Source organism: Taudactylus pleione, unplaced genomic scaffold, assembly GCF_031769625.1.
Source record: "Taudactylus pleione unplaced genomic scaffold, aTauple2 ptg001337l, whole genome shotgun sequence".
NCBI classification, from domain to species: Eukaryota; Metazoa; Chordata; class Amphibia; order Anura; family Myobatrachidae; genus Taudactylus; species Taudactylus pleione.
The window spans coordinates 202731-228350 of NW_028285737.1; the positions used below are offsets into that span (position 1 = coordinate 202731).

Consider the following 25620-nt stretch of genomic DNA (forward strand, 5'->3'; position numbering starts at 1 on the left):
CTTAATTGGTGAGAGAGGTCACATACGTGGTGCCATAATGTCTGAAAGTGATTTTCCCCTCCGGCTACAGTGTACCACGTGCAAAGTACCGTTAGCGGAGGGGGAGGGTAGCGCGGAGGGCCTTTGCCGGCAGTGTTTGTCCATGGCGCGGCCTATTACGGTTACAGCACCGGTACAGGAGCCGCCCTGGGCTTGTTTCGCTCAGGCGTTAACAGCTTTAGTGGGCCAGTTAGCTCCACAGCCCGCGTTTACTCCGATGGGTTTGTCCCAGCAGTCTGTGGTGTCGTCACCCATGCAGGGGTTCCCACGACAATTGGTACCCCACAGTCTCCCTATTTCCCCGCTCCCGGGTTCTCAGGAGCCAGCGTGGGTTAACTCCCTGACGAGTTCTGTACAGCACTTGTCGGATGTGTTGCAAGGGGAGTCTGTGATGCGGCCTCATAAAAGGCCGGTGGCGTCTCTGTCCGCTCCTTATGAGGATGACGAAGGGACGTCTGATGATGGGGAGATTCTGGATCCTTACGATCAGGAACCTTTCCATACTAAGGACGCTGATGCTAAGTCCAAAGTATATATTCCTGGACTTATTCGGGCGGTCCGCACAGCCTTGGTGATTGAGGACGAAGTTCCCCCAGCGGCTAAATCTAAGTATGCCTTTTTCAAAGATGTGAAGGGCGATGCCACAGTCTTTCCTCTTTCGGGTCAGTTGGTGGACCATTTAGAGGAGGCGTGGAAACAACCTGGCAAAAGATACCAGCCGCAGAGACGCCTGGCGGTGGCTTATCCGTTCGCGGATAATTATTTTGCTAAGTGTGAATCCCCTCCACAGGTGGATTCTCACGTGACCCGTCTTGTCCGTAGTGCCACATTGCCGATGCCATCCATGTCCTCCCTTAAGGATGCTACGGACCGCAAGGTAGAAATCTGCCTGAAGTCCGCTTATTCCCTTGCAGGGGGGGCAGCACGGCCGGCTATGGCCATTTGCTGGGTTGCCAGAGCGATGGAGCGCTGGGCGGATTCATTAGAGGCTTCTTTTGAATCCGACTGTCCGGCCGAACAGGCGGAGTTGATTGGCAATCTCCGTGATTCGGCCACCTACATCAACGAGGCGGCTCTAGACATTAGTACTCTGGTGTCTAGAATTTCTTCAGCAGCGGTAGCTGCTCGTCGCACCTTGTGGCTGCGATCCTGGAAGGCGGACGCAGATCCAAGAAAGGTCTGGAAGCCTTGCCGTTTACCGGAGAAGTTCTCTTCGGTCCGGATCTGGATAAGATTGTGGCCACGCTGGCGGCAGCCAAATCTGCTTGTCTCCCGTCGGCCGCTGCTCCTTCTGGTTCTGGACCATCGTCCTTTCGGTCATCTAGGGCCCAGGGCAGGCCCAAACCACAGTCGTTTCCTCGACAGGCTGGCCCTAAGAAATCGGTCAAGCCCCGGAAACAGGCATGGAGTACCAGACGTCCGGCCCCCAAGCCAGATGACAAGCCTGCGGCCTGACGGTCCGGGTCTCCCCTTGGGGGATCCCAGGGTGGGAGGCCGCCTGCTGCAGTTCTCCCGGTGTTGGTCGTTCACTACGACAGACACTTGGGTTCTGGAGGTGGTCTCTCACGGGTACGCCCTCTCCTTCCGGCACAGACCCCCGGCTCGATTCTTCACCACGGGTCTACCATCAGACCGGAACAAGGCTACGGAGCTGCGGAAGGTATTGCACACTATGCTCCAGGCTGGAGTTATAGTGCCTGTTCCATTCTCCCAGAGGGGCCAGGGTTTCTATTCAAATCTATTTTTGGTACAGAAACCCAATGGGTCATATCGTCCGATTCTCAACCTCAAAGCACTCAACAAGTCTTTGCGGGTCCCGAAGTTTCGGATGGAGACCCTACGGTCCATCATTCTGGCGCTGGAACCTGGGGACTACATGGTGTCATTGGACATACAGGACGCTATGGCGGTCATGGCGGCTTCTCTGCGGCTGCAAGGAGTCCGCATGTTGCCGTACTTGGACGACCTGTTATTGGTGGCAGGATCTCCAGAGCTCCTGTTACACCACTTGGACCTGACCATTGCACTGCTGCAACGGCACGGCTGGCTAATCAACTGGCAGAAGTCCACTCTAATCCCGTCTCGGAGGATTCTGCATCTTGGAGCCTTATTGGACTCGGGACAGCAAAGGATCTTCGTGACGGAGGACAAGATCTCTGCTTTACAGTCAAGGGTGCGCAGTTGTCTGCACAGCCGCCGGGTGTCCTTACACTCGGCGATGAGGTTACTGGGCTCCATGGTGTCGGTGTTCGACATGGTGGAATACGCCCAGTTTCACTCCAGACCTCTGCAGCACCTGATCCTGTCCAAGTGGAACGGGCTGCCTCAGTCTCTGAAGTTCCAGACGATTGTGCTCACCCCGGAGGTTCGCCTGTCCCTTGCGTGGTGGTTAAAGACGACCCACCTCAACAAGGGACGTCCGTTCTGGGTTCCAAATTGGGTCCTGTTGACAACGGACGCCAGTCTTCGGGGCTGGGGAGCAGTTTCGGGTCCACACTTGTTCCAGGGCAGGTGGACACCGACAGAAGCGGAGCTTCCAATAAATATCTTGGAACTCCGTGCGGTCTTCAATGCTCTCCTGCAGGCACAGCGGTTTCTCCAGGGTCACCCGGTGCAGGTCCAGTCGGACAATGCTACCACCGTGGCCTACATAAACAGGCAAGGAGGAACTCGCAGTCGGGCGGCTCTCGTAGAGGTCTCTCGGATCCTGGTTTGGGCGGAGCGCAATCTTCCGGCCATATCAGCGGTCTTCATCCCGGGAGTGCTAAATTGGGAGGCGGACTTTCTAAGTCGCCAGGACGTTCATCCAGGGGAATGGTCCCTGCACCCGGACGTTTTTCAACTACTGGTGGACAGGTGGGGTCTTCCAGAAATCGACCTCATGGCGTCCCGGCACAACAACAAGTTGCCGGTGTACGGGTCTCGCACAAGAGACGAAGGGGCGTCTCTGGTGGATGCTCTGTCCGTCCGGTGGACGTTCAGGTTCGCATACCTGTTCCCTCCGGTCTCCCTTCTTCCACGGGTAATCCGGAAATTCAAACAGGAAGGAGGGACGCTCCTGTTGATAGCTCCCGCGTGGCCCAGACGGCACTGGTTCTCAGACCTTCAGGGTCTGTCCGTGGACAGTCCTCTGCGGTTGCCGCTACGACCGGACCTCCTGTCTCAGGGTCCTTGTCTTCACCCGGACCTGACTCGGCTGTCTTTGGCGGCGTGGCTGTTGAGACGGCCATGCTGAGGTCCTGGGGGTTTTCCAGCTCTGTGGTGCGTACCATGTTACGAGCTCGGAAACCGTCTTCCGCGAGGATATACCATCGCGTGTGGCATACGTTCTTCCAGTGGTGTCGACCGAGAGGTTATGCACCGCGGGAGTTTCGTCTGTCTCGGATTCTCGCCTTCCTGCAAGCGGGACTAGATCATGGGCTTCGCCTTGCTTCTTTGAAGGTACAGGTTTCGGCCCTATCTGTCTGGTTTCACCGTAGGATTGCTACAATCCCGGATGTGCGCACCTTTATGCAAGGTGTTCTCCGTATTCAGCCGCCCTTTGTTCCACCTGTGGCACCTTGGGATTTGGCTGTGGTCCTGAGGGCTCTCCAAGGACCGCCGTTTGAACCACTGGGCTCAGTGGATATTAAATGGCTAACAGCTAAGACTGTTTTCCTTCTGGCCGTTGCTTCAGCCAGACGTGTTTCTGAGTTAGGGGCTCTTTCTTGTAGACCCCCTTTCTTGGTTTTTCATGGGAACAGGGCAGTGCTCCGCACTCGGCCCGAGTTTCTTCCCAAAGTTGTTTCCCAGTTTCATGTTAACGAGGAAATAGTTGTTCCGGCCTTTAACTCACCGGGTCTTTCCGTGGGTGAGGCCTCTTTGGATGTTGTGCGGGCCTTAAGGACTTATGTTGACTGCACTTCTTTGTTTAGGAAGTCGGACGCTTTGTTGTCCTCTATGGCTTCTGTAAAAAGGGTTGGCCTGCTTCAAAGCAAACTTTGGCAGCCTGGATCCGTATGGCTATTTCTGAAGCTTATCTTCATGAAGGCCTACCGGTCCCTCCTTCTCTGAAGGCTCACTCCACTAGGTCTGTGGGTCCTTCGTGGGCAGCTCGACGTGGTGCCTCGGCAGTTCAGATCTGCAAGGCTGCTACGTGGTCTTCTGTCCATACCTTCGTGAGGTATTACAGGTTTGACACCTTCGCCTCTCAGGATGCTTCCTTCGGGCGGCGGATTCTCCTTTCTGCACAGGAGCGTCCCCACCCTTAAAGGATACTGCTTTGGGACATCCCCAAGGTATCCTGTGGATACCCTATGGACCCTGAAGTAGAAAATATGAGATATGGTAAGAACTTACCCTTGTTATCTCTATTTCTACGAAGTCCATAGGGTTCCACAGGACTCCCGCCCTGTCGCACCTGTGCTGCAGATGGGCTTTGCTCTGGTCACCGGTTTTCCGTCTCCCTCTGGTGAGAATGTGATTCTTGTATGTGTCCAGATCTTTGTTCTCTCTCTTCCTTCTCCTCCTCCGGCCTATGGCTTGGTAACTAACTGAGGTGCCTTGGCCCGGGGGCGGGGTATAGGAGGGGGACCTAGTGCATCCTGGGAGGCTGAAAGCTTAACTCTTTGGTGCCCTGCGACTGACGTCACACCTATACCCAAGGTATCCTGTGGAACCCTATGGACTTCGTAGAAATAGAGATAACAAGGGTAAGTTCTTACCATATCTCATATTATCTCTTCCTGAGACTCAAGCCATGGCAGAATATATTGAGGAAAATTTAAGCAAAGGTTTCATTCGACCCTCCCCGTTTCCAGCTGGGACTGAATTTTTCTTTGTCAAAAAAAAGATGGTGGTTTGCGCCCGTGTATTGACTACCGAGGTCTCAATGACATAACCATCAAGAACCACTATCCTTTTCCCCTCATAACTGAATTGTTTGGCAGAGTCAAAGGAGCCACAGTTTTCATCAAGCTGGATTTAAGAGGGCCTACAATTTAATCCGTACTTGCCCTGGAGACAAATGGAAAACAGCCTTCAACACCAGAGATGGGCATTACGAGTATCTTGTTATGCCCTTCGGTCTCTGTAATGCCTCAGCTGTGTGTCAATTCTTTGTGAACAAGATTTTCTGGGATCTTCTGTACAAGAGTGTGGTCGTCTATTTGGACAATATCTTGATTTTCTCTCAGGATTTAGAGTCATCAAAATCAAGTTAAAAAGGTGCCTTTGAGGTTACGTTCCAACCAACTTTTCTGCAATTTTTGGAGTACATCATCTCTGGAACGGATCTTCAAATGGATCCCGCAAAACTTCAAGCGGTCCTTGACTGGTCACTCCCAACATCTCTGAAATCCATACAGCAGTTTTTAGGCTTCGCCAACTATTATCGCAAGTTTGTGAAGGGTTTTTCAACATTGGTGGCACATATCTCCACCCTCACCTGAAAGCTTTGGATCCAACCAAATGGTCTGTCGAAGCTACTTCTGCATTCCAACTCCTCAAACAAGCGTTCATCTCCGCACCAATCCTAAAACAACCAGACTTAACCCGACCATTCATTCTGGAGGTGGATGCCTCATCTGTAGGTGTTAGAGCAGTCCTTTCCCAACGATTTGAAGATGAGAAACTGTTAGGATTTGCGGTTAGCAAATCATATTGGTGGTAGTTCTCAGTCTTAGTGTTACTGGGATACTGCATCATGACCTGTCCTTTTTCTGGCTTTTTGCAAGTAGCTGGAAATCCTGTCTTGTCTGTGTCCATTCATGGCCTGTTGTTCATGTCTGTCTGTGTGTTGTTTCATGTGTTCACTAATTAACTAGCTCTCTCTGCAGAGCTCAGGTGCACACATGCCTTTGATTAGGAAGTGCTCTCTCCAGGAATTGGTTCTGATTGGACCCTGCTTCAAGTTTCAGCCAGCCTTTCACTTCACTGCCGGTTATATTGCCTGACATCTGGAGACTGTTTGTGCTCAGAAGTCTGAATCTTTGCCGGTCATACCTTGTTCCACAGCTCCTGTATGCTGAGTTATTCTTCCAGTATCCTGCACCTTCTGCCTGCTTAGGATTAGCCTGTGGAATATACCCTGCTGCTGCCGGTGGACTTGCATTCCAGAGTCCAACCTAGCCGTGTCAGTCTGCTTCCAGCCTGTGTTCCTGTCATGCCAGAGTTCATCTGTCTGCCATATTGCTCCAGACACTCCTCAGCCTGCATCTCATCTCGGCTGTCATAGCCGCACCACGGCCCGCAAGGCCGCATCATAGTCTGCATCTCATCTCGGCTGTCATAGCCGCACCACTGCCCGCAAGGCCGCATCATAGGCTGCATCTAATCTCGGCTGTCATAGCCGCATCATGGCCCGCAAGGCCGCATCTCATCTCGGCTGTCATAGCCGAACCTCAGCCCGCAGGCTGCCTCCTAGCCAAGTATTACCCAACTCTCAAAGCCGCATCTCAGCCCAAAGGCTACAACTCAGCAAAGTGTTACCCGGCTCTCAAAGCCGCATCCCGGCTGTCTAAACTGCCCCACGGCCTCAAGGTCATCTAGTACCTTGTGTCTCTTTTGTTGTGTCCGTCTAGTTCTTGTCTGTGTTTTGTCAGTCTTGTCATAGTCTAGTCTTGTCTTGTCCAGTCCAGGCTTGTCTGTATCCTGTTACATTTCAATCCAGGTCGCTCCTGCCCTGCAGCAGTTAGTATTGCCATGTCAATCATTGCCTGACTACCCAGCTGCACCACTGTCCCTGAACATTCTTGAGACCTATCATCTGCCACTGCTAGAGTATCCTGTCACTCACATCTGTTCCTGTCCTTATTACCTGCAGCTTCACTCCATCTAGTACCAGTACAGGCAGTCTCGTTGGTTGTGTAAGCCTCTACTGCTGGAAGCGTAAATCCAGGCGGCCACCTAAGTACCGGTGTGTAAATTAATCACTAAGGGAACAGCGGGTGGCTGTTATTGGTAGAAGATCCTCTCCCTGGCTCTAGAGGTCTTACACAACCGTACGAGAATCGTAACAGAAAATTCATCCCTGCGGATTCTTCTCCCGAAAATTCTTGCCAGCAGAGAGGAACTATTCTATCGGTGACCAAGAGTTGCTTGCTATAAAATTGGCAGATGAAGAGTGGCGGTATCTCTTAGAGGGGGCTCAATATCCAATCACCATCTACACCGACAACAAGAACCTGCTATATCTAAAATCTATTAGAAAAAGAAAAAGTAAGACTATTCTTGGGGCACACTTATATATGAATTCTTAAGATTGAAATAAAATATAACTTTTAATATTAATAGTAAAATATATACCAGGTACACATAAGGTCATAGGCGAACATATTAAAAGATAGTTTCTGCAAAGTACCCCACATATACAATTTAGGGTAACAATAATTGTGTTAGAGTGTAGATATTGCAATAAATACCATAGGTATAGGTATATAGGCTACATAGTGCGCAGTCCTATGATCCCCATTAAACAGTACAATATCTATCTACAGAACCTGGTATTCCTGAGTGGTCCCCCACATCAGTACTAACCAGGCCTACCACTGGATCAGTATTTCCTCCATTCAAAGGGAAACTATGATTTTCAAAAAAGAGGAACATTATCCTGGAGGTAAAAGAACCAATAAAGAAACTGGAACTGTACGTTTCATTGGTAATTTTAGTAAGGAATGGAGGACTATTCAGGATATTATCCAGAGACACTGGCCTGTCCTACTACTGGACGAGGATTTGTCCGAAGTATTAGGCACCAAAGTCGCAATGGGTTGGCGCAGATCTAGGAATCTACGTGATAATCTTGTCCAAAGCCATTACATCAAATTTCCCAAGAAGGATAACAAAATACATGGCTCTTTTCCATGTGGGACATGCAAAGCATGCCAGTATATGGTCAAATGTGATAGGGTCCAAGATAAATATGGCAACACTTCCTCGATCAAAGATTTTATCAGTTGCAGCACTGTGGGGGTTGTGTATTGCCTGACGTGCAGCTGTGAGATGAAATATGTAGGGATTACAACAAGGAATTTCAGACAGCGTACCTTGGAACATGTTGGGACTATCAGGAATGCTCAATCTGATTTAACAAAATTTAAGAAACTTACTTCAGTTGCGAGACATTTTCATGTATACCATAAAGATAATCCTAATGATCTGCGCATTTTTGGTCTGGAAAAAGTTTTGTTGGGGATTCGCTGTGGCGATCTCATGCAGCAATTAATGAAACGTGAAAGCTACTGGACATTCAAGTTAGGGGTGCTATCTCCTAGAGGGATGAATGAGTATATTAACTATAGCGTATTTTTGTAATTATATTTATAAATCTTTGTATTCAATATATCTTTCCCAAATCCTTTTTAAATTAATTTTTTGGATAATTGATATTTATAATGAGTACACTGTTTATTCACTAATTTACTCTGGCATTATATAATATTTTTCTTTGTTCACAATTTTTCACTTAATCATTATGGTTAGATCTAACCATATATTTTATATATTTTTCTATGGTCACAATTTCACTTTTGTAACTTTTATTGTATGGGTATATCCCATTATAATAATCTTAATTTATATTGGTCTTGTACCATCTTATCAAATTCACGTTTTATTGTGACACTGTAATTTGGTGTATATATATTAATTTTAGTGGAACATATGCTATCCAATGACTATATATTTTTATTGTTATTTAATGGTATTCTAATTATTACTAGTGTCTAATAGGAATATGTTCATAAACTCGCTTATTTATAAATAGTAACACGAGTGGACGCTGTGTGATTACACTTTGTGATATTTGTTAGTAGCTTATGATTTAATTTCAGTCTATAATTTTCCTGAATAATTCTGTTCTGATGGATAATTTTACTCTATTTTACAGTCATGGTGGTATTCATAAGCACCATTTCGTTATTTGTTTCAGCTTAAGAGCAATGTGATGCTCATTGTCACCCATTATGATTATGGGGCTTACCCTGGGTATTTATTACGATTTTCAGATCAAGTGCGTATGATTCAATATATTAGGACCATATATATATAAAATTCTTCCTGGTTTTAGTGATTTTTGATTATCTGTGCTATGTTAATTTCAGTTAATCGCTTTTTAAACTACATATCCCAACAAGCAATCTGTCTAATTGGGACTATTTGATTGGCCCACTGTATCATGAGTTTTATTTTAACCAATCGGGTATTGAACTACATATCCCAATATGCAGTTCTCCCAATCGGGACCCGGTGATTGGCTTATTTCCCCATGAGCGCATCCATAACCAATAGAATTAAGCTTAGTTGAGGGAGATTGTATTGCGCTGTGACTAATGGCACAGCTGTGAGCCGCGACCTGAGTCGCGGGTAAATGACGTGTACTCTGCACACATTTAAAAGGATTACTATCTAATTTATCATTACACGAGGTGATCAAGCCTCAATGCGGGCGAAACGCGCGTCCTCTGTTTACATATGAGATTCTGCTGATGTCAAGGATAACCCAGTCATTGCACGGACTGGGCTCCACTGTACCTCACACTGGTAACGTATAGGCTGACAGATGATTGTGTCTGGTCAGCCAGATAGATTTGTTCAGGCTTAGCCTGTCAGTTTTCTTTTCCAATTGCCATCTCCTATCTTTCTCTTTAGCACTTTGGGGGATATGACCTACTCCTGTGATTCAGCTCGTTTCCTATGTATGGCTGATAAAACCCCTTTTTCTGTACTCTCTGTGATTCCTATTATATACCAGGTTAATGAGAGTGCCTGCTACTATACTCAATTGCAGCCCAATTTGGAAGTCCTTGAGCATTTCCTGGTGGAGTATATTCATTGATAGAGAATATTTGATAATAGGAGAACCATTTGGATTAGCATATTTATGCAGCCACCATAATTTATATAAAAAATTGATGTTCTATGTTTATGGGGTGATTGTATATTATGTGTTCTGTCAGGCTTTGTTATTGTGTAGAGTTCCTATTCTGTATACTTGGAACTAAGTATAATTTGTGATAAGTTACCTATGTGATGCTCTCTTAAAGTTACAATCTATACATGGTTATGCTATATGTGTCAATTGATTGCATCACAAGGAAGGTATGCTTATGCACCACCTGTCTTGACAGCAACTGGACCTCTCTTTTGAGAGTAGTCCTACATTTTTGAAATAGGCTCAGACCGTGTGCATAAGTGAATCCCCATATATTTTCAGTAGCGATAATCTACAGTCATACTTCACTGACTATGCCCAAACTCGTTTGATCTTGGAAGCGATCCAGTGGTAGGCCTGGTTAGTACTGATGTGGGGGACCACTCAGGAATACCAGGTTCTGTAGATCGATATTGTACTGTTTAATGGGGATCATAGGACTGCGCACTGTGTAGCCTATATACCTATACCTATGGTATTTATTGCAATATCTACACTCTAACACAATTATTGTTACCCTAAATTGTATATGTGGGGTACTTTGCAGAAATTATCTTTTAATATGTTCGCCTATGACCTTATGTGTACCTGGTATATATTTTACTATTAATATTAAAAGTTATATTTTATTTCAATCTTAAGAATTCATATATAAGTGTGCCCCAAGAATAGCCTTACTTTTTCTTTTTCTAATAAATCTGTTATATTTAGGCTGTGGGAGCACCACCAACATAAACTTATGATGTATAAATTATTCATGGATATGGATGGTTGGTTAAAATAATTCTAGTTATGGTTCTGTGCAGAATCTTCCCTGTTTTCTATTAAATATATCTAAAATCTGCAAGTTGTCTGTATCCTCGACAGGCCAGATGGGCAATGTTCTTTTCAAGATTCAATTTTAAACTTTCCTACCGTCCTAGATCTCAAAATAGCAAGGCCGACGCTCTTTCCCGTTCCATGGAGAGTGGTCTTGAGGTATCCATGGAACAACCTCATCCAATCTTGGACCAAACCACTTTTTCTACTACTAATATAACCCCGATGCCACCTGTCTGGAAAACATTTGTTGCTTGTGGGGTCATGCTTCTCAATTCTCTGTCACCTAGGAATGGACAAGACTCTAGAATTCATCCGGCGATCCTATTGGTGGCCCTCAATGAAAAGGGATGTAAGGACCTTTGTATCTTCATGTGTCAAGTGTGCTCAGCACAAGGTACCCCAACAGGCTCCACCTGGACAACTCCAACCTCTAATATTCCGTTACAACCTTGGACACACTTGTCTGTGGACTTCATCTCCGATCTTCCTCCATCTCAAGGTTATAATACTATTTGGGTTATCATGGACAGATTTTCTAAATGGCCTGTTTCGTTCCCCTCACTGGTTTACCATCTGCACCATTACTCGCTCAAACCTTCATTAGGGAGATCTTCAGATTACATGGTCTACCCCAAGAAATTATTTCTGACAGTGGCAAAGTTTTGGAGGTCACTTTGTTCGGCCCTACGGGTGAAGCTAAAATATTCCACTGCATACCATCCTCAAACCAACAGTCAAACCGAAAGGGTTAACCAAGATCTAGAGCAGTTCCTTTGCACCTTTATCTCCTCCTCTCAAGATGACTGGATTGAACTTCTCCCATGGGCTGAATTTGCTCATAACAATCACTATCATACTACCACTAAGTCAACTCCTTTCCTCACGGCGTTTGGTCAAAATCCTCAAGTTCCAGAGTTCGTTCAGCTCCCAGTTTTGGACGTACCTGTGGCCAAGTTATCTCTCCAGCATTTCTCTGACATTTGAAAAAATGTTCATTCCACCATGACCCAAGCCTCGGCTCGATACAAGAGATTCGCTGACCGCAGGAGACGAGCTGTTCCGAACTTTCAAATTGGAGATATGGGGCCAAATGTAATAGGTAGTCAGTTTTAGTAACAGTACAAACTCGCACTTTCTCGCACTTTTAGAAAGTGCGAGTTTGTACTGAAACTCGCAAATTCAATAGCCTGCGAACTTTTCAGCTCGAGGCTACTGCATTTGCGAGTGCAGGCGAGTTTAGGACTATGTAGAGTGACACCTTTTAATGTGAGTAGCATTAAAAGGTGCGAGTTTTAGAGAAGCCATCACAGATCAGTGAGATCCGTGATGGCTTCTGTGTGTGATTAAAAAAAAAAAAACGTGCACCCCCTCCCCAAAAGCATAACCAGCCCCGGGCTTAATAAAGCCTGTTCTGGTTCTAAAAATACAGGGATAATGCTTTGGCTGGGGAAACCGGTGAAAGGTTTACCCTGGCTGTGGCATTATCCCCCTGCTAGAAAGAGTTTGGTGCTGGTTCAGGAATTTTCAGGGGACCCCTACTCGTTTTGTCACCTGATTTTCCAGAACCAGGACCAGCTCAACAAAGCCCTGTGCTGGTTCTTAATATACAGGGGCCCCCTACGCATTTTGGCCCCTGTATTTTTAGAACCAGAACAGGATTTATAAAGCCCGTTGCTGGTTATGCTTTTTGGGAGGGGGTGCACGTCATTTTTTTGTATTTTATAACATTTAACATAAGTACACACAGAAACATGTACATATCTCATGGATATGTGCATGTTTCTGTGTTAATCTGACCTGCTCAGGATGTACTCACTAGCCTGAAGCAGGTCTATTATTTGGGGACTTTTGGTAATCTTTTTTTTGCGAGTCTGAAACAGACACCCTATTACATTGGGCGAGTTGATTGTTTTCAATGTGAAAATATCTGGATGCGAGTTTGAGAATGGAGAGTTTTAGTAACTCTGAAAAATGCGAGTTTTAGTGAACAGACACCCTATTACATTGGAGAGTTGTGAAAAATTGCGAGTTTAGCACCAAACTCCCAATTTACCAAAACAGACTACCTATTACATTTGGCCCATGGTCTGGCTCTCCACCCGCAATCTCAAACTCAGAGTTCTGTCTATGAAGCTAGCTCCACGCTTCATCGGTTCCTTTCCGATAACCAGAGTTTTTAACCCAGTTGCCTACCAATTAAAATTACCATCTTTTCTTCGTAAACCCAATTCCTTTCATATCTCTCTCCTAAATCCACTAATTCTAAACTGGTTCCAGAAAACTCTTCCCAGAGTTTCCAGTGTTCAAACCCAACGAGGAGAAGAGTTTGAATTTGAAAGGATACTAGACTTTCGCTGTCGATATAACCGTCTCCAATACCTCATCGATTGGAAGGGATATGGTCCGGAGGAAAGAATTTGGATAAACTCTTCCGAGGTATTTGCTCCTCGCCTAGTCAAGGCATTTCACACAAAGTTTCCTCATAAACCAAGAAAGTATCCGGTGGCCACTCATGAAGAAGGGGGTGTCACGATCGGGGCTGAGGTACCGCGGAGACTGCGGTCCTTACCGGCTCTGGCGCTCTGGCGGGGGTCTTCCGGTGGGGGTGCAGGCCCCTGGAAATTAGCGCTGGGCACAGTGAGTCTCCGGAGAGTGAGGATGGCTAACCTGAGGTGGATGGGCAAGGGTAAACCTGGCAGCGCTTCCGCGCTGTAGTCCGGTGGGCGGCGCCAGCTTGGATTCAGGTCAGGTGACTGGTTGGACCAATCCACTTGCAGCATGACCTGGGAGTCTAGCAGCCTTGGACCAATCCACTTGCAGCATGACCTGGGAGTCTAGCAGCCTATCTTGCGCCATCTGGTGGTACTAAAGGACTGTCAGGAAGTTCTTTAGTTGCCAGTGCAACGTCAATCACAGCGTTTGCTGTGAGCTAGTTCCCTGTGCTCCCTGTTCGTCCAGTGTTTGTCCGCAGTTCCAGCCTGTATTCACCATCCTGGTTCGAGCCACGTACTACCTCGTATTCCTCCGACTCCTAGTCGCCCAAGTGTGTCTCCAGAATCCGTTCGCCGCTGGTGCTCCTGCCGGCCCCGGTACCCTGAGTTCCGCCGGAGTCTCCACGGTTGTCCTCTCGCTCCACGTGCACCTGTCGGTCCCGATTCCCTGCAAGTCCACCGGAGTCGCCACAGGGCACCTGCTATCAGATCTGCTCCGTTGTGGTTACCATTCATGAGTTACTCCCCTCTAAGACCAGCTGCATTCCAGTACCAAAAGGCAATCCTCTCAACTTCATCCGACTCCACCCCGGGTCCAAGTTCTAGTCAAGGTGTGACAGTTTGCACTGGCCAAATGGATTCGGCTAGTGGACAGGATCCGAGGACTGACCTTCTTCAAGGTATTGCCACCCGCTTAGAGGGATTAGAAGCATCACAACGGCAATTGGCCCAGCTTCTACAAGAGATGTCTATACGTCAGGATACCCTGCAGGCTTCCCTTGTCACGGTTAACATTACTGCCACCACCAATCAGCAACCCGCTCCAGCTATTCCTGCTCCATCCCATCTTCATTTACCGACTCCTAGCAAGTTCGACTGGAACCCTAAAATGTGCCAAGGTTTTCTTAACCAATGCGATGTCCACTTCACGCTGCAACCTATGAACTTTCCATCTCCTAAATCTAAAGTGGCCTATATCGTGTCCCTTCTGTCCGGATCTGCCAAGGGTCTCATCCATTACTGAACAGTTACTCTGACTTCCTTACATCCTTCCGGAGGATATTTGACGAACCAGGGAGAACCACGTCTGCATCGGCTGAGATCATGTCCTACGCCAAGGAAATCGCTCGGTCAGCTAATACGTCATCCAGTTCCAAACCTTAGCCTCAGAATTGAAATGGAATGAGGAAGCGCTGACCTCCGCCTTTTTGAACGGTCTTTCTGATCGGATACAATATGACCTCGCCACACGAGATCTTCCTGCCAGCCTCAATGACCTTATCTCTCTTTGTAATAAGTTGGACTTACGATACCGAGAACCGCAAAGTGAAAAGATTAAGGGAGACCGCTTCAGATTTCGACCTGCCAATACTCCGGTCCCTACCCCATCCGAACCGGTGAACGATGAACCCATGCAGATTAACCGGGCTTGTCTCACCATTGAAGAATGGCAAAGATTCCGACAGGAGAATCTCTGCATGTACTGCGGAGGGACTGATCATTTAGTTGCCACCTGCTCACGTCGTCTGGGAAATTCCCGCTCCTAACCGGCTCTGGAGACACCAGGTTGAGTAATGTCACCGTCTCCATCCAAAGCTGAATCTGCATTGTCCATTACTCTGGAGTTAATACAAGGTCCTAAAGTTGTTCTCTCTCCTAGATTCAGGGGCTGCTGAGAATTTTATCACCACCGAACTCATCCGGAAATTTCAGATTCCTGTGTTCCCTCTCGATCATACAGTCACCCTGTCTGCAGTGGACGGAAGTCGCATCGTCGATGGAATTGTTTCTCTACAAACTCAGCCTGTACAGGTTCGGGTAGGGGCCCTCCACACAGAAACCATTCAATTTCTTGTCATCCCTAAAGCTTCTCATGGAATTATTTTAGGTTACCCCTGGCTATGTAAGCACACTCCCAGAATTGACTGGACTTCCATGCAAATTCTGTCTTGGGGAAATTCCTGTCATGTATCTTGTCTTTCACGTATTAAACCCATTAAAGAGATTCACATAGCAGAAAATGTGCAGATTCCTAACCAGTACATTTCTTTCAGTGATGTCTTCTGTAAAATCGGGGCCGATACCCTGCCTTCACACCGTGATTGGGACTACCCCATCGACTTGGTTCCTGGCAAAACCCCTCCGCGAGGTCGTGCCTACCCACTGTCCTTACCTGAGACCAAGGCCATGTCAGAATATGTACAAGAGAAACTACAAAAGGGTTTTATCCGGCCTTCTTGTTCCCCAGCTGGTGCAGGCTTCTTTTTTGTGTCTGAGAAAGATGGAGGATTACGCCCCTGCATCGATTACCGGGTTTTAAACGACATCACTATCAAGAACCGATACACGTTACCCCTCATTACCGAGCTCTTTGACCGAGTGAAAGGAGCCACGATATTCACCAAACTGGATTTAAGAGGGGCATATAATCTTATTAGGATACGTTCTGGGGACGAACAGAAGACCGCATTTAATACCCGGGACGGTCACTTTGAATACTTAGTAATGCCTTTTGGCCTCTTCAATGCTCCCGCTGTTTTTCAAAACTTCGTGAATGAATTTTTCCCGGACTTATTGAATGTTTCCGTTGTCGTCTACCTGGATGACATCCTGATATTTTTCTCCAATATCGAAAAACATCAGTCTCAAGTGAGGGAGGTCTTGAGCCACCTACGAAAGAACCATTTATACTGTAAAGCGGAGAAGTGTGTATTTGAGGTATCTTCCATTTCATTTTTAGGCTACATCATCTCAGGTTCCGGCCTAGAAATGGACCCTAAAAAGGTACAGGCTATCTTGGACTGGTCTTGTCCCAGCTCACTCAAAGCAGTACAACGATTTTTAGGTTGCGCAAATTATTACAGAAGATTCATTAAAGGCTTCTCCACTCTCGTGGCACCTATTTCTGCCTTGACACGCAAGGGAGCAGTTCCATCTCAGTGTCCTCCCGAGGCTGAAACAGCTTTCCAAATGCTGAAACAGACTTTCATTTCCGCTCCTGTCCTGAGACAGCCTAATGTCGACAGCCCATTCTTCCTAAAGGTAGATGCCTCATCTGAAGCTGTGGGAGCAGTACTCTCGCAAAGATTCGAAGATAATAAAGTCCACCCATGTGGTTACTTTTCCAAGAAGTTTGCACCTGCTGAGAAAAATTACCCCATCGGAGAACAAGAGTTATTGGCGGTTAAACTAGCCTTTGAAGAATGGCGATATCTTCTCAAAGGGGCTAAATTTCCCATCACTGTATACACGGATCATCGTAACCTGCTATTCCTGAATATTATCCAGTGCCTCAGTTCCCGCCTGGCTTGATGGGCAATATTCTTTTCTCACTTCTTCAACTTCACGCTTACCTTCCATCCAGGTTCACTAAACCAGAAAGCGGATGCTCTCTCTCGTTCATTCTCCTCCGAGATTCCTACTGAAACACCTAAGGAAACTCCAGTTCTTGAGTCCAAAGTATTCGCCGCTACCCATAACCGAACCCCTCTTGGGAAGATCTTTGTAACCCTGGATCTTCATAAACAACTTTTAACTTGGGCCCACTCCTCTCGCTTTGCCGGACACACAGGCATATGTAAGACTCTGGAATTCCTACAGGGGGTCGTACTGGTGGCCGGCCATGAGGTCTGAAGTTGCAGAATTTATCTCCTCCTGTATTCAATGTGCCCAACATAAAACATCCAGACAAGCTCCAGCAGGAACTCTGATTCCCCTGTCTATACCAACCCATCCCTGGACACACCTATCCATGGACTTCGTAACAGATTTACCAGTCTCCAAAGATTATACCACCATTTGGGTAGTGATTGATCGTTTTTCAAAAATGGTGCACTATATTCCTCTCAAGAAGCTACCATCCGCTTCAGAATTGACTCAACTTTTCGTCATCAATATATTTCGTCTTCATGGACTCCCAACCGAAATTATCTCTGATCGGGGTGTGCAGTTCGTAGCAAAATTCTGGAGAGCTTTATGCTCCGTCTTACAAGTTGAATTTAAATTTTCTACCGCCTATCACCCTCAAACCAACGGTTCTACTGAAAGGGTAAACCAAGATCTTGAAACCTTCTTACGAATCCATATGTCATCATCTCAGGACAACTGGGCAGAAACTCTACCCTGGGCAGAGTTTGCTCACAACAGTTCTTATCATTCGTCTACTGGTCAAACCCCGTTTTTTACAGTTTTTGGTCTGCATCCCAGAGTACCAGAATTCAAAGAACTTCCAGTTTTTGATGTTCCAGCGGTAACCTCCAGTCTACAGGACTTTTCACGAATCTGGTCTCAAGTTCACTCTTCCCTACAGAAAACCTCCTGACCGATACAAATTAGGGGCCGATAAGAGATGGGCCGTCCCCAACATGAAGGAAGGTGATCAAGTATGGCTATCCACTCATAATCTTCGCCTCAAAGTTCCTTCAATGAAGTTTGCACCTCGCTTTATTGGACCATTTCCCATCATTGAAGTGATTAACCCAGTAGCCTACAGATTAAAACTTCCACCCTACCTTAAAATACCAAACTCCTTCCACATCTCACTACTGAAACCTCTTATCCTCAATCGCTTCCGCAAAGTTCTACCACGCTCTCCCAACTGAGAGAGGCGTAGAGTTTGAAGTCAAGCAAATCCTAAACCCTCGATTTCGATATGGTCAGCTTCAATACTTGCTGGATTGGAGAGGTTATGGTCCTGAAGAACGATGCTGGGTGAGAGCGGAGGATGTTCATGCTCCTCGCCTCATGTTTAAGTTTCATTCGGAGAATCCAGAGAAACCCAAGAAGTGTCCAGAGGCCACCCATAAGGGGAGGGTACTGTCACGATCAGGGCTGAGGCACCGCGGAGACCACGGTCCTTACCGGCTCGGGCTCTCTGGCGGGGGTCTTCCGGCGGGGGTGCAGGCCCCTGGAAATTAGCGCTGGGCACAGTGAGGCTCCGGAGAGGGAGGACGGCTAACCGGAGGTGGATGGGCAGGGGTAAACCTGGCAGCGCTTCCGCGCTGTAGTCCGATGGGTGCCGCCATCTTGGATTCAGGTCAGGTGACTGGTTGGACCAATCCACTTGCAGCATGACCTGGGAGTCTAGCAGCCTATCTTGCGCCATCTGGTGGTACTAAAGGACTGTCAGGAAGTTCTTTAGTTGCCAGTGCAACGTCAATCACAGCGTTTGCTGTGAGCTAGCTCCCTGTGCTCCCTGTTCATCCAGTGTTTGTCCGCAGTTCCATGTTGTAATCAAGGCGTGACAGGGGGTACTGTCACAAGCTGCATATGAGACCCCAGAATCAGACCCCATTACTTACCGCTACGGGCTCTGTCCCGCTGCGCTCTCCGGCTCCCGCACTGTGCTGCAGTGGCTTTCTCCTCTCCATCGGGTTCCGCTGGGTTTACCTCTTCACGCCAGTGCCTGTGCTCTCTCTGCGATGGCAGGGCCGGCGTTCCACTTGTGCTGACAGCCGCTCTCCGAGAACCATGGGCGCAGCCATCTTGGATCCGGACATATGATGCTTCTTCCACCAGTAGGATCTTCCCTTCTCAATCCTTTGCTAATTGGACTTCTACAGCCTCCTATAAAAGGATATCCTGCTGCACTTTCAAATTGCCAGTGCCACAAGTCCCTTAGCTTGTCTAAGTGAGCCTCCTCACTGCGCTCCCTCAGATATATACTGTGTTACCGTATAGTCACCTCCCGGTTCTAACTGGTGAACCAGCCGTCCTCCAATTCACTGGAGTCCAGTCACCTCCCGGTCCTAACCGGTGAACCAGCCGTCCTCCAATTACCTGGAGTCCAAGCATCTCCAGGTCCTAACCGGTGAACCAATCATTCTTCTACATTCTCTCAACTAACAATTTAATCAAGCACTCTTTTCATGCGTAGGAATTTAATTAAACCCAGTCTCTTTCAGAGAGCATCCGGATCTAACGAAACAGATAGAACAAGACCCAGTCTGGGAACACAGCCTCTAAATCCTTCGCCTGTGACAAGCAGTAGAGGTGTGTGTGTTTGTGTATATATATATATATATATATATATATATATGTGATACATGTTGTAGCAGTAAGGGTATATATATATTTTACATATAGTAGTAGAGGTGTGTGTATAGATATATAGGTGGTACATATAGTAGCATACAAAGGAAGGGAGCACAAATAGAATTCATATACATTTAATATAAAAATGTAAAATTAAATGAAATAGATACATACACATAAAATAAACATAAATTGCACAGTATTGATGAATTGGATCACCTTGACCTCAAATGATTAGGGTGAATGAGGACAGCAACATGTTAATACTGAGTGTTGGAAAATATGTAACAGTGATACAAGAGTGCTGTACACTGTGACTAATGTCCTGAACAGAACGTATTGTGATCAATCACGTAGGAAAGAAGATAGTTCATTTTCCAAATATTAATCAGCCAGAGTCGGAAACTTCAGTCCATAAACAAGTGCTTTCCTTAATGATGTCCCTGCACTTGTGGTGTTATGAATATGTCCAAAATAGGCTGATAAATAGCAAGGGTTAACCCAGAGTGGTGACCTTGTTTGTAAATACTCAATTGGTACTTAGCTGATTTGTGGTGTTACTGACCGATCTGTGCACATTTGGTCAGTAGTCCTGGTCCCGTCCTCGTACGTGCAGAGGGCAGTGTCCGGAATGCCGCTCTAGTAGGTGGCCGTGTGGAGGAAATCCGATAATCAGTCTGTACTGGAGAGGTTCTCCCCCGTCTGTGCCTGTACGTGGTATGACGGGTGTAAGCAGGTCAGTTCACTCGCTCTCTGGTCCCGCTGTGGCAGGAACCAGTGAATGCCGATATGAAGACGGCTCGTGGATGTCTGAATGGTCTAATGTGGCAGGTGTCCGTATGGAATAGGAAAGTCGGATGTTCTAACGCGTTTCTCTGCCTAAAGTCATCTGGCAGTTTCCTCAGATGTAGTGTTTCCTACTTGTCACTCAGACCCAAATATACCAACACTAATTAGTGAAATTAAATTGCAGGTGTGGTCCCTGCTGATACTCATATAGGATAACAAGACAGAAAGTGAGGTTTAGATCTAGCAATACTGATTACTGAAGATATATATATATATATATATATATATATATAAAAGGAACAGTCATTGCATAATATAAAGAACAATAAATTAATAATAATGATTGATAAAGATGATTATAAATCTAAAGATTAAATTTGTAATGTAATATAATCTACTACATTCAACCCACTTGGTTCCAATGGATAGTATTGAAATAAAATAAAAAATTAAGAAAAAGAGGGGGGGGGGGGACCCAGACGTGAATTGAACCATAAAGATACCAGATAGCTTTACAATGACTTAAAATTGAATTGATAGTAATGGGAATAAATATACATATTGCTTAGAGAGATACGATTAGATATAGTAAAATATATCTAAGTCTGATAAAATATAGAATTAATGTCTTAAGACCCCCTTTTCTTCATTTTTTACTTTATTGTATTATAATACTATCCATTGGAACCAAGTGGATTGAATGTAGTAGATTATATTACATTACAAATGTCATCTTTATATTTATATTCATCTTTATCAATCATTATTATTATATATTGTTCTTTATATTATGCAATGACTGTTCTTTATATATATATATATTCAGTAATCAGTATTGCTAGATCTAAACCTCACTTTCTGTCTTGTTATCCTATATGAGCATCAGCAGGGACCACACCTGCAATTTAATTTCACTAATTAGTGTTGGTATATTTGGGTCTGAGTGAGAAGTAGGAAACACTACCTCTGAGGAAACTGCCAGATGACTTTAGGCAGAGAAACGCGTTAGTACATCCGACTTTCCTATTCCATACGGACACCTGCCACATTAGACCATTCAGACATCCACGAGCTGTCTTCATATCGGCATTCACCGGTTCCCGTCACAGCGGGACCAGAGAGCACGTGAGCTGACCTGCTTACACCCGTCATACCACGTACAGGCACAGACGGGGGAGAACCTCTCCAGTACAGACTGATTATCGGATTTCCTCCACACGGCCACCTACCAGAGCGGCATTCCGGACACTGCCCTCTGCACATACGAGGACGGGACCAGGACTACTGACCAAATGTGCACCGATCTATCAGTAACACCACAAATCAGCTAAGTACCAATTGAGTATATACAAACAAGGTCACCACGCTCTTCTGGGTTAACCCTTGCTATTTATCAGCCTATTTTGGACATATTCATAACACCACAAGTGCAGGGACATCATTAAGGAAAGCACTTGTTTATGGACTGAACTTTCCGACTGGCTGATTAATTCATTTGGAAAATGAACTATCTTCTTTCCTACGTGATTGATCACAATACGTTCTGTTCAGGACATTAGTCACAGTGTACAGCACTCTTGACTCACTGTTGATATTTTCCAACACTCAGTATTAACATGTTGCTGTCCTCATTCACCCTAATCATTTGAGGTCAAGGTGATCCAATTCATCAATACTGTGCAATTTATGTTTATTTTATGTGTAATATATGTGTATTTATCTATTTCATTTAATTTTTTTTATTGAATTCTATTTGTGCTCCCTTCCTTTGTATCTTTCCTTTTCTTATTAGGGGTTAGCCACCCCTTTAGGTGAGCTGTATCTATATTTCATTATTTATACCACAGCGCCCGGCAAATTTCCTATTTTTCAACAGTTCACATATAGTAGCAGTATAGGTGTATATATATATATATATATATATTAGGTGGTACATATAGTAGTAGTATAGGTATATATTAGGCGGTATAGTAGCAGTAGGGGTATATATGAGGCGGTATAGTAGCAGTAGGGGTATATATATATTAGGTGGTACATATAGTAGTAGTATAGGTATATATGAGGCGGTATAGTAGCAGTAGGGGTATATATATATAGGAGGTACATATAGTAGTAGTATAGGTATATATTAGGCGGTATAGTAGCAGTAGGGATATATATATATATATATATATATGGTACATATAGTAGCAGTAGGGGTGTATATATATATATGGTACATATAGTAGCAGTAGGGGTATATATATAGGTGGTACATATAGTAGCAGTAGGGATATATATATATATATGGTACATATAGTAGCAGTAGGGGTATATATATATATATATAGGTGGTACATATAGTAGGGGTATATATATATATATATATATAGGAGGTACACATAGTAGCAGTAGGGGTATATATTAGGCGGTATAGTAGCAGTAGAGATAGATAGAGATATATATATATATATGAGGTACATATAGTAGCCGTAGGGATATATATATATATATGAGGTACATATAGTAGCCGTAGGGATATATATATATATGAGGTACATATAGTAGCAGTATGGGTATATATGAGGCGGTATAGTAGCAGTAGGGATATATATATATAGGTGGTACATATAATAGCAGTAGGGGTATATATGAGGCGGTATAGTAGCAGTAGGGATATATATATATAGGTGGTACATATAATAGCAGTAGGGGTATATATATATAGGAGGTACATCTAGTAGCAGTATGGGTATATATGAGGCGGTATAGTAGCAGTAGGGATATATATATATATATATATATATATAGGAGGTACATATAGTAGCAGTATAGGTATATATATATATAGGAGGTACATATAGTAGCAGTATAGGTATATATATATATATATAGGTGGTACATATAGTAGCAGTAGGGGTATATATATATATATATATATATATAGGAGGTACATATAGTAGTAGTATAGGTATATATTAGGCGGTATAGTAGCAGTAGAGATATATATATATATGAGGTACATATAGTAGGGGTATATATATATAGATGGTACATATAGTAGTAGGGTTATATATATAGAGGTACATATAGTAGCAGTAGGGGTATATATGAGGCGGTAGTGAGAGCAGGATCCTGTGTTCTTGTACCACTGATCTGTCACCAGTTATTATACTGTGTGGATGACACATGGTAGATACAGGCAGTGACTGAGCTCTGGTCAGTATAAGGTGTGACAGGGAGACATGTAACTACCTCACACCAGGGCTGTGTAGTGTATACAGATGGGAGCTGGGCACTGGCTGTGAGGGAGGAATATAGCATGTACAGTATCATGTGTGTGTCATGTAAGAATATTATGTGTGTTTCTCCATTATAGGAGCGGAATCATCGCTAGATCTCTATGTAAGTACAGTAATTCCCTACAGTAACCGCCTCCTCTGACCCGGAATGTTACACTGCCGACTTCCGGCCCATGCGTTCCACCTCACTTCCGTGCGTTCCACTTGACTTCCGGCCTTTGTGTTTCAAGCGCCGGAATTCTATATTCCTCAATCTCATCTTCTGGGTCACTGAGGAGCGCAAAGAGATCACCATTCCACACACAGGGGTCTGGCGGCCGGTAATTATGTTATTATTGTACAGGGGGAGTAGCCTGTGGTGTTCTGTTATTATTATTATACGGGAGGAGCAGCCTGTGGTGTTCTGCTATTATTTATAGACAGGGGGAGTAGCCTGTGGTGTCCTGCTATTAATATACAGGTGGAGCAGCCTGTGGTGTCTTGTTATTATTATTATACAGGGGGAGTAGTCTGTGGTGCTCTGTTGTTATTAATATACAGGGGGAGCAGCCTGTGGTGTCTTGTTATTAATATACAGGTGGAGCAGCTTGTGGTGTTCTGTTATTATTAATATACAGGTGGAGCAGCCTGTGGTATTCTATTATACAGGTGGAGCAGCCTGTGGTGTCTTGTTATTAATATTATACAGGGGGATCAGCCTGTGGTGTCTTGTTGTTGTTGTTGTTGTTATTATTATTATTATATAGGAGGAGCAGCCTGTGGCGTCCAGTTATGATTATTACACTGGGGGAGCAGCCTGTGGTGTCCTGTTGTTATTATACAGGGGGAGCAGCCTGTGGTGTCTTGTTGTTGTTGTTGTTGTTATTATTATTATTATATAGGAGGAGCAGCCAGTGGTGTCCTGTTATTATTATTATACAGGGGGAGCAGCCTGTGGTGTCTTGTTGTTGTTATTATACAGGGGGAGCAGCCTGTGGTGTCCTGTTATGATTATTATTCAGGGGGAGCAGCCTGTGGTGTCTTGTTGTTGTTATTATGATTATTATACAGGAGGAGCAGTCTGTGGTGTCCTGTTATTATTATTATACAGGGGGAGCAGCCTTTGGTGTCCTGTTATTATTATTAGTATACTGGAGGTGCAGTCTGTGGTGTCCTGTTATTATTATACAGGGGGAGCAGCCTGTGGTGTCCTGTTGTTATTATTATACAGGGGGAGCAGCCTGTGGTGTCCTGTTATTATTATTATACAGGGGGAGCAGCCTGTGGTGTCCTGTTATTAATATACAGATGGAGCAGTCTGTGATGTCCTGTTATTATTATTATACAGGGGGAGCAGTCTGTGGTGTCCTGTTATTATTATTAGTATACAGGAGGAGCAGTCTGTGGTGTCCTGTTATTATTATACAGGGGGAGCAGTCTGTGGTGTCCTGTTAGTATACTGGAGGAGCAGTTTGTGGTGTCCTGTTATTATTATACAGGAGGAGCAGCCTGTGGTGTTCTGTTATCATTAATATACAGGTGGAGCAGCCTGTGGTGTCCAGTTATGATTATTACACTGGGGGAGCAGCCTGTGGTGTCCTGTTATGATTATACAGGGGGAGCAGCCTGTGGTGCCCTGTTATGATTATTACACTGGGGGAGCAGCCTGTGGTGTTCTGTTGTTGTTGTTATTATAATTATTATTATTATACAGGAGGAGCAGCCTGTGGTATCCTGTTATAATTATTATACAGGGGGAGCAGTCTGTGATGTCCTGTTATTATTATTATACAGGTGGAGCAGTCTGTGGTGTCCTGTTATTATTATTAGTATACTGGTGGAGCAGTCTGTGGTGTCCTGTTATTATTATACAGGGGGAGCAGCCTGTGGTGTCCTGTTATTATTATTATACAGGTGGAGCAGTCTGTGGTGTCCTGTTATTATTATTAGTATACTGGTGGAGCAGTCTGTGGTGTCCTGTTATTATTATACAGGGGGAGCAGTCTGTGATGTCCTGTTATTATTATTATACAGGTGGAGCAGTCTGTGGTGTCCT

General features: G+C 45.2%; 1 protein-coding gene and 1 pseudogene across 3 annotated transcripts in view; both read left to right on the forward strand.

Moving 5' to 3' along the window:
* LOC148443061 (uncharacterized) overlaps positions 1-25620 on the forward strand; it is a 100995-nt gene that overhangs the window by 49608 nt on the left and 25767 nt on the right. For 2 of the 3 annotated variants that reach the window (XM_088463279.1, XM_088463280.1), the window contains exon 1: positions 23803-23905. The exons of the other annotated variant lie outside the window; for it this stretch is intronic. The gene's annotated coding sequence lies outside the window, so the exon portion shown is untranslated. Of the gene's footprint in view, positions 1-23802; positions 23906-25620 lie in introns of those variants that run through there. 3 annotated transcript variants of the gene reach the window in all.
* LOC148443062 (5S ribosomal RNA) lies at positions 10240-10358 on the forward strand (annotated as a pseudogene).